Here is a 7,611-nt window from a genome sequence, read left to right on the forward strand (position 1 = left end):
TTCTCCTCGTAAATCCACAAAACAGGCTTAGTGCTGCTGCAGCAGCAGAAAAGAAACCTAGCAGGAAAATGGAAAACATCCATTAATTCATGTGCTACAACAAAAAGTCATGCCTGAAATGTCTGTGACTGTTTAGAAAGATGGGAACAGAGAACATGGACTTCACTATTACTAATCTTAATAAAGGACATTCAATCCTGCACAGGATGGGGGGAGGGGGGATGGGACAGCTGCCCACCCTGCAAAAAGGTTAAATCTCCTGAAAAAGGGGTTTAAATTTTAGGTGACAGCTATTTAAGTACACAAACAGATTTTCTTCTCTCAGTGATGTGGCTGATTTGCCCATTTAGCAGATAAGTAGGAACAAAGCTGTTCTAAAGAACTTAAAATAAACCAGACAGACCACCACTGCCCACAGAGAAAGAGCAGATGTCACACACACACGGGAGTGTAAAAAAAACGAGTGGAGAATAATATGGAGATAGGTAGAACTTGCAGTGAAGTAAAAAAGGTGGCTGAGTTTGCCAGTCATGGGACTCTGAATCACAGACCTGTTACAACAGTGCCTAAGAGAACCAGGGAATTTCTGTCTTGAAAACTTAGAAGTTTTCCAGCAAAATATTTTTACAACAAAAGCTAGTTTCTTCTTTTAAAGAGACTGCATGATGCTACTCATGACTCATCAGGCCCCATTAGTAAATGCTGAAAAGGGAAATAAATCCCATAAAGCAAACACCTAAGCTCATAAAGTGCTGATATACTTCAAAGTGATCCCTTTATAAAACAAAATGTCCAACTACAAAGTAAAAGTGGCAACTGCCCAAAAATATTTCATCAATATATTTTCTGACAGCCATAGTCATCATCATAAATTAGATGGATTTTTTTAAAGTTCCATTTTTTTATTTAAACTGTAAGAAAAAGGGGCAACACCCTCAATTTAAGTTGCTGCAACACTATTTTTACCTACCTGTCACCTTAATTTTCAGATACAATTTCAGAGGGGAGCTGCTGTTTGCATAACCCATTCAAATACTTAATAATAAAAGCACTGTAATAAAACTACTTAAGATTTAATTATTATTTTAACTACAATGCTTTGTCAAGGGTGGAACTCCACTACTTTCAGTGATCTAATTTTCCATCTGTACTAAGTGTGCCCAAGATTTAAGTTCTCATTACCCCTAATCAAATTGGGTACAGGAAAAATAAAGGACATTAGGATTAAATAAAATTTAAATAAATCAAGCTGAACCTTGAGATAAACAAAGTTTGCAAGGGAACTGGAAAGTAAAAGCACAATAAAGACAAAGATAAAACTGTTTGCTTTGTTACAATCAACCAATGAAGGCAAACTGCCTAACCATTAATTAATTAATTAAGGTGCCCATATATGTAAACACCTGAATTTATTGTTCCCACCTGCTGCTATGCAGAAAATACCAACTAATCCTGAAATAGGATAAAATTTTAATCAACAGCACCTTTACTTTTAATGTGGAAGCAGCAAAATTGCCCAGGCAATTGCTCTTCTCCACACACAAAGACATGAACAGAGGATTTGGGAAACAAAGTGAATTTTACAAACACATCAGTTGTTGTAATAATCTGTACTGAAATGTCACTTTGAGGTTATGTTCACATAGGAGGATCAGCAGTACTGGAAAGGATAAAGAATGACATCGTAAAGCAGTCAAACAATTAACAACTCTCATGGAAAACACCCAGAAAGGGAGAAAATCATCCATATTTTCACTATTTCACATAACAGAACAATTAGGAAGGTATTTAATAAAACCACTTGTACCTGGAAACCCTGCAGCTGTTTTCCCCAGCAAATTAAATCAGCACTGAAGGCTGGACTATGCTCTCTGGCACATTCATATCACTAAACCCTTTCAGTTTCCAAATTAGAGCAGCGTATCCAAACTGCCCGTGGAGAAGAGCAGCTAAATCCTGCCTCGTGCTGCGGGATTGTCTGGCTGAGCATCAGCTGTGCTGGGCAAACCCTGGCCCCCTGAACAATACCAGGGCTGGCATTCCCATGACCAGGGACATTTTTGGCACTCTTTGTCTCCCCAGCACTCACACAGAGGTTTGATTATCCCTGTGTGGCTCCTCCTGTGTACCATCTTTTCAGAGTCATAACTGATGGTGAGTTCATAAAGTTTTTCCTCAACACATGGCTGTGTTTTTCCTCCAGTGAGGAAAAGCTGAGAGAATTGGGAATGTTCAGCCTTATTGTGGCCTTCCATTGCCTGAAGGGAGCTCACAGGAAAGATGAAGAGAGACTTTTTACAAGGGCCTGGAGCAACAGGACAAGGGGGAACGGCTTCAAACTGAAATAGAGTAGGGTTAGTTTGGATATCAGGAAAACATCCCTCCCTGTGAGGCTGGTGAAGCACCCAGGGGGCCCAGAGAAGCTGTGGCTACTCCCTGGAAGTGTCCAAGGCCAGGTTAGACGGGGCCTGGTTTAGTGGAAGATGTCCCTGCCCATGGCAAATTTCTCTGATCAGATGGAATCATCTGCCAGTTCACACGCTAAAGTTTAATACTAATATTAACTGGGGGGAATAAAGGGCTTCAGAATAAGTGAGAGTGGCTTGCATTAACACAATAATTACATACAAAACCTGATCAGCAGTTTTGGTACAAAGGCTACATTTAGATTTTCCACAGAACCAGCAACAGCAGAAGACTTTAAACCTTGTTTAAAGGTTAACAGTAGCAGTTGCAACAATTATACAAAATGCAGATTCAGGAGTTGTCAGGAGTTCAACTCTCTGCTGCTCCTTGACAAAGTTCATCTTTTAAACATCACATTTGAAGGTCATGCAACCACTTTTCAAACCAAAGCAACAGTGAGAAGAATAGCAATGAGTATTTATTTCACTCAATTTTGAACAACCCAGATATTTGATCACTTATTTTAAACTATGTTACATGACTGAATAATCCAGATGGGTAAATGATCTGGGAAATTCTGGGCAACTTAAACTCATGCAGCAGTGCACAAATGATGAAATGAAGCTTTGCCACCTTCCTTGGAACAATTGATATTTTCTTATGTTACTGACACCTTGTATTTTAACCCAAGCCTTGAAAAACTCCACTCCAAAATTAAGATTTTTCATCAGTTTCTTTACAGTATCAGCTAAAACTGGGACTAGAGTGACAGAAAAGGAAATTTCATGATGATGCAAGTGTGAACTCAGGGAGAAGTCTAAAGAGAATTCCACATCCAAAAGCAGAGCAGATATAATTGTGATAATGCTCACTGTGACATTTCACTTCTTGGTGCCCAACTCCCAACCTGCAACCTCCTGTTACAAAGCATGGGATGAGCTGGGTAATCCAGCTTAAAACAGAATTCCAACCAGCCTGCACAAATGCTGAAAGGTGTCACTTTTGTGGTGTCCTTTACCAGGACTTAGACCCATAAGTTCTGGTGAGGTAAAGGTGCTCAGGTCAGATAAAGATTCACAAAATCTTCTAGAGGCAACTAAGAATTCTTTTTTTAAAGAACAAGAGCGAGGCTTTTCCCTGAAAACCCAGTAAAAATAGAAGATAACAGCAGAACCTCTTTCTTCACAGAATCCTTTAGGATTCTTTTGAATAAGAATAGTTCAAAAGTTAGAGCCAGGTGCTGCTGATACTTCATGTGCACTGGGAGAGACAAAAATAAGATTTGACACACTTAGGCCCCTACATCTCCATTCTTTAAAGCAGTCCCTTAACAACCTGATGTCCAGCTGTCAGTGCCTTGTCCTGGGAAATGAGATGCAGCCTGGAAAATCTTGAGGCTGAGAAAAGTACCTGCTGCCAGAAAATGGGGAGAAGAGCTTCTCTTCTTCCTTCTCTTTGTAAATCCAAGTGCCCACAGCTGCTTGTTTTTGCAGAGCTGAAAACAATGCCACTTTGATAGAGAAATACTCCAGAGTCCTGCTAGGTCTCTTTATTCCTCAAGTAACACATTGTTCCTTTTTTGGGGCTCTTTGAACAAACTCAAGATTTTTCTTTTCCAGTGCCCAATTTTCCACAATGCCCACCCAAAAGGTTGCTGTGTTGGCTTAGGAGAAAACACAGGAAATAAACCTCCCTCTGATTAGGAAAAAGTGACCTGTTCTACTTTAAAACTACAAAACACTGGCAAAGCAACAGCAGAAAGGCAAATCCACGTTTTAATTGCTCTGGCAAAGAAAGGAACACAAGGCCCTCTCCAGGGATGTCAGTCATGGCAGTTAATTAGTTCAAATGGGATGAACTAATAGATTTTCTGGGGAAAAAAGCACTTTTGTGTGGTGGTAAAAGAGCACATGTGAGACTTATCAGGGTCTGTAAGCAGTGGTGTTCCTCTATTTGCAGTACATTTGCTGCCACAGTTTGAAATAAGCAGCACAGCTGATGACTGGGAGTCTGATGCAATGTACTTACACCAAATGTTAAAGCCACTTGCCAAGTTTTTCTTTCTCAAAGCACCTTCCACCAGTAAAATGCCTACTTAAATCACCAGGGGGAAAAAAAAAAATCTTTGTCCGCACTATGATTTTTCCTACTGCAATCCTAAATGGAATGCTGGAGAAGACAAAGAATGGCAACACTACAAGATGCTTGGTTTATTTTTTTTTTTTTTTTTGCTTATAAATGTACATCCCACTTGTAGCCTAGCAACAAAAGCAGCAGCGATGAGCTTGCTGCTGGGGCTCTCTCCTCAAAACAGGAGCCATCTTTGGCGTGTAACTTGACCAGAGATTTCATCATTCTGCATTAAAGACAGATCCAGATGTTAGAGGTCCCTGCAGCCAGCTCAGCTCTGACAGCTTTGCTTTGCCACCTCCCCTCCCACTGCACGAGGCACGTCCAGAGACGCCGCACGTGTCCACCTCATCTCCACATTCAGGAAAATAAACCTCCTTTGCTAACCAAGGTTAGTGCAACCTCTAATTTCAGTCCTGATTGCTGCAAGCTTGTTTCTGCTCCTTGTGTTTTAACCCCCACCAATAAACTGCAGTAGCTTTGGCTCTACCCCCAGGTGTGTTCACGGCTCTCTTCTGTACTTTTTCACTGTTTCATATATCTTCTTCCATCCAGGTGATATTTTAATTGCACATTGGTACAAAACCAATCTTCACCCCGCCCACCAGTATAATAACAATAGATTATTTATGATTCAATAAATTAAAAAAAAAATCATTAATACTCATATTTAAAATTCTGTCTCTGACTATCACGTGTCTGACCTTGGAGTTATTTGGCGTGTTCCTCCCCTGGAAATGATGATCCTGCAGCAGGGAGGCTCGTCTCTTGCAGGCCTGGAGTCTGTGCCGCTGTCACGCAATCCCTGTGACACAGACAGTGCTGCTCAGGGGACAGCGAGTGGTCAGGGGCAGGTTTTGGGAGCGGCTGGGGAAGCAGGGAGCTGTTACTTGTGCAGGGAGGAGGGGGCTGTGACAGCCCCACACTGCCAGCGTCCAGCTTCCACAGGGACAGGGTGGCACATGGGACTGGGACTCTGGGGAGGTGACAGGGGTGACACACAGGGCTAGACCCCTACGGAGGAGATGGGCTGACACATGGGGCTGCACCCCAGGGGAGGGGACAGGGCGACAAAACAGGTCAGGGGCTCTGCGGGGGAGCGGAGGTGACACGCAGGGCTGGTCCCCTGTGGCAGATGGGTCCCTGTGGAGGGGCTGGAGGAGGAAGATGAGGCTGGGTCCCTGTGGAAGGGCTGGAGGAGGCAGACGGGGCTGCACCCCTGAGAAGGGAGGAGAGCTCACAAACAGATCAGGGCCTCTGCAGGGGTAACAGAGGTGACAAACGGGGCTGGGCTTCTGCACAGGGGCCGAGGCCACACGGCGGGGCTGCTCCCCGGTGAAGGGAACACAGCAACACGGAGGGGGGGGCTGGGTCCCCGTGGAGGGGACTGAGGTGGCAGATGGAGCTGGGTCCCTGCCCGGTCAGCACAGTACAGCACTTGGGAGTGCCACCGGCTCCTCCGCCCGTCCCCGGCCGCAGCCCATCCCCGCAGGGGCTGCCCGGCCCCGGTACTCACCCGGCCGCCGGCCCCGCGCCGCGCTGGCCCCGCTGCCCGGAAGAGCCTGGCTCGGCTCGGCTCGGCGCGGCGGGCGAGGGGCCGGGAGCCGGCGGGGCCGCCCCGCTCCGCCTCGCTCCGCCCCGGCGGGGCCGGGCCGGGCAGGGCCGTGCGGGCAGCGCCCGGGGCCGCCCGCGCCTCCCTCAGCCCGCTGGCCTGAGGGCCCGGCTCGGCTCGGGCTGCCTCGCGTTTCTCGCACAGTCACCGCTGTTAATTATTTCATGGAATATTCTCTGCTGGGGGGGGGACCCGCTGGGATCGTCAGGGTCCCACTGCTGGCCCCCCACACAGGCCGAAGAATCCCACCCTGTGCCGAGAGCGTTTGCCAAACAAACGCTCCTTGTGAGCTCTCTTGGGCTTCCCTGTGGAGCCCTTTAAAGAGTGAAGAACCTTTTCCTGATTTTCTCCCCTGACACAGCTCCAGCGATTCTCTCGAGTGCTATCACTGGTCACAGAGGGCAGAGATCGGTGCTGCCCCTCCTGAGGAAGCTGCAGCCCACAGAATCACAGAATCACGGACTATTCTGAGTTTAGGGGAACCCCGAGGATCATCGAGTCCAACCCCTAAGTACGGCCCCGAATGGCCCATACAGGGAGCGTGGTGAGGTCTGCCGTCAATCTCCTCCACGCTGCTTGGGGTTGTTGTTTCAGGGTTATTACCAGAAACCCAAGCCCCACTAACGCCCCCAAACCTGGCGATGAGGGACAATAAATTGCCATGTGTGAGGACAGCACCGTCAGCTCAGGAGGCTGCTCTGAAGGTCGCTCAAGTACGAGGCTTGTCACAGCGCTCGCACCTGAGGGAGGAGATAAAAAGTGCATTAGCAGCCAGATAAGGAGGATCCGCATGTCACGGTCACCCTCTGCTCACACACATCCCTTCCTCAGCCGGGCTCCCAGCCCGGAACCCTGGTGTGTGGTGTGGGCACTGGGAAGGCGGCAGTTCTCAGGGCAGGATGTGTCTTCATCTCTATTTCAGCAATTCAAAGCTGCTGACACCCAGAAATGATGCTCTGGATACAGCTGTGGAGAAGGAAATCGACACAGGGGCAAATGGTGGCTTCCTCACTGTCATTTTCCTTCTTTCTGTTATTCTCAGAGTGGCTGGGCTGCTGCGACAGTAGAAACACTTCGGAATTTCAAACCTTCTGCTTTGTTTTTTTACTTCCCCCGAGGTTCCCATCAGCCCTGTGCAACCCTCTCGGTCGTGCCCGGCGTCCGCTAATTCCAGGTGTCCCGGCAGGTGACACTGTCCCCGGGCCGGGCGCAGGGGGAGCACCGTGATGGGAATCTTTGGGATCGGCGGGGCCACAGCCCGGGGCGGTATCGGCCGGACAAAGACCAGCCGAACCCGAGCCCGAACCCATCCCATCCCATCCCATCCCATCCCACCCATCCCATCCCATCCCATCCCATCCCATCCCATCCCATCCCATCCCATCCCATCCCATCCCATCCCATCCCATCCCTGGTGCTGATTCCCCTGGGAGCAGGGGGACACGCGTGCAGACCCCGCGGTG

At 47.5% G+C, this 7,611-nt stretch overlaps 1 protein-coding gene across 3 annotated transcripts in view; it reads right to left on the bottom strand.

The window, feature by feature from the left end:
• The window catches only part of SFXN1 (sideroflexin 1), a 21,795-nt gene extending 15,649 nt beyond the window's left edge, over positions 1-6,146 (bottom strand). For 2 of the 3 annotated variants that reach the window (XM_053991376.1, XM_053991378.1), the window contains exons 1-2: positions 6,053-6,146; positions 5,241-5,341 (exon numbers count right to left, since the gene is read on the bottom strand). The gene's annotated coding sequence lies outside the window, so the exon portion shown is untranslated. Of the gene's footprint in view, positions 1-5,240; positions 5,342-5,777; positions 5,982-6,052 lie in introns of those variants that run through there. The other variant, XM_053991377.1, reaches the window with a different exon arrangement.
• Between the last annotated feature and the right edge of the window lie 1,465 nt (positions 6,147-7,611).

The sequence above is a fragment of the Vidua macroura genome, chromosome 15 (genome assembly GCF_024509145.1).
Source record: "Vidua macroura isolate BioBank_ID:100142 chromosome 15, ASM2450914v1, whole genome shotgun sequence".
NCBI classification, from domain to species: Eukaryota; Metazoa; Chordata; class Aves; order Passeriformes; family Viduidae; genus Vidua; species Vidua macroura.